This window comes from Dipodomys merriami, unplaced genomic scaffold (genome assembly GCF_024711535.1).
Source record: "Dipodomys merriami isolate MVZ:Mamm:240054 unplaced genomic scaffold, mDipMer1.0.p SCAF_1442, whole genome shotgun sequence".
NCBI classification, from domain to species: Eukaryota; Metazoa; Chordata; class Mammalia; order Rodentia; family Heteromyidae; genus Dipodomys; species Dipodomys merriami.
Window position 1 is genome coordinate 113,876 of NW_027202763.1, and position 1,612 is coordinate 115,487.

Here is a 1,612-nt window from a genome sequence, read left to right on the forward strand (position 1 = left end):
AATAAATGTGTTATTTCAGATAGCATTCCATATAGAAAAAGTTTAAGATTCCTTTTTTTTCCTAGGTCCTTATAGTATTTTATTTCTTTGGGATAAAATGACAATGTTATCCAATTTCAAATGTTTTGTAAAGATTATGCTATGTAAAGGCCATTCTAAGGTGAGGATTTAACGCACTGATGTCAAACTAACTTTCAGTTCAATGAATTACGTATATTGTTACATTTGCCTTTTTAAATTTTTTATTGTGAAAATACTGTACAGAGGGGTTACAATTACATGGGCAAGATAATGAGTACATTTCTTATCAAGCATTGTAGCCTCCTCCTGTATTTACCCTTCCCTTCCATTCCCATCCTTCACCTGCTCCCCCACTCAATCCTCCCTGCTACCCCTCCACCCGCACAAAGTTGTAAAGTTCATTTTTCGACATAACGACTTGTATTTTTGTAATCAATTTTTAATAACTGTTTTTCATTTCTTGCATCTCAAGAATGAAAAATATGGAGTATTTCACAAATTTTCATATCATCCTTGTGCAAGTGCCATGATAATCTCTATATTGTAGTAATTTGGGTAAACGTCCTGCTGAAGCATGTAGTAGCCTGTAAATTTAAGTAGTTATTGATGCAATCTTTATACAGGCATATATCCTTGGTTGACTGTTTGTAACTAGGAAACCTTATTGTTCCTAAAAGTTATTGATCTTACTTCTCTAAAATTCTGTGTATATTGGGAAAAGCTTATATTGTTTGGTCGATTGCTCACATTTGCAATTTTTTTTGTCTATGACTATTTTAAGTCTTTTTCATTTTAAATTTGATCATACTTTGAAGCCTTTATAGCTAGGTCCAAAGATGATTGTTTTTCAAGTACTTATTTATAAACTGAGTTAGCTTTGTGGAGCTAATGGATTCAAAGTAAGTCTTGCTTAAGAGCTACTTCTAAACTTCTGCAGCTTAAAAATTCCTAAATGATGTCTTACTGGTACAAATGTCTACCTGACCCTTTACTCTTCTTCCCTGTAGCAACAGACCAACCAGAATATCTTACCCTGACAGCATAAATTTTCTTATTGGAACAAAACTAATATTAGTTAAAAGGGATCATAGAGAGATAAACAGTTAAGACAGAATCATTTAGGCTAGAAGGTATTTTATCAAAATATAATAGTTTTTTATACCTAACATTTCAATAGTAGCTAAAGCCAAGAAGGTGAAAAAAATTTTCACATGCATGATTACCAAATGTCCTGGCCTGTCTACCATCCATCCAGGCAGGAATTTACACTACTGCCTTTCTTTCATCAAATATTTTCATAGTTACAAGAGAAGTCTATATGTTTCTCCTCGATATTAGGCCTTAAATTGGTAATGTTTTAATCACAGTGTTTCCTCTTGTCTCTAGGCTGTAAATCTCCAAATGGTAAAGCTTTAGGTCCAACTCTACCAAACACTGAGGTAGAAATAATGGAATAATATTTTAAAACACAGTTGCCTTTGATACCCTAACCACAACAGAACATTGCAAAACATGTGCCTTTTTTCTTATATTTTATAGTTATATATTTTATATTTATACGTGCTGATATTTTATTTCACACAGTGAAACT

The 1,612-nt window shown here is 32.4% G+C and overlaps 1 pseudogene; it reads right to left on the minus strand.

Moving 5' to 3' along the window:
• Positions 1-497: 497 nt before the first annotated feature.
• LOC138826592 (U6 spliceosomal RNA) lies at positions 498-597 on the minus strand (annotated as a pseudogene).
• Positions 598-1,612: the final 1,015 nt, after the last annotated feature.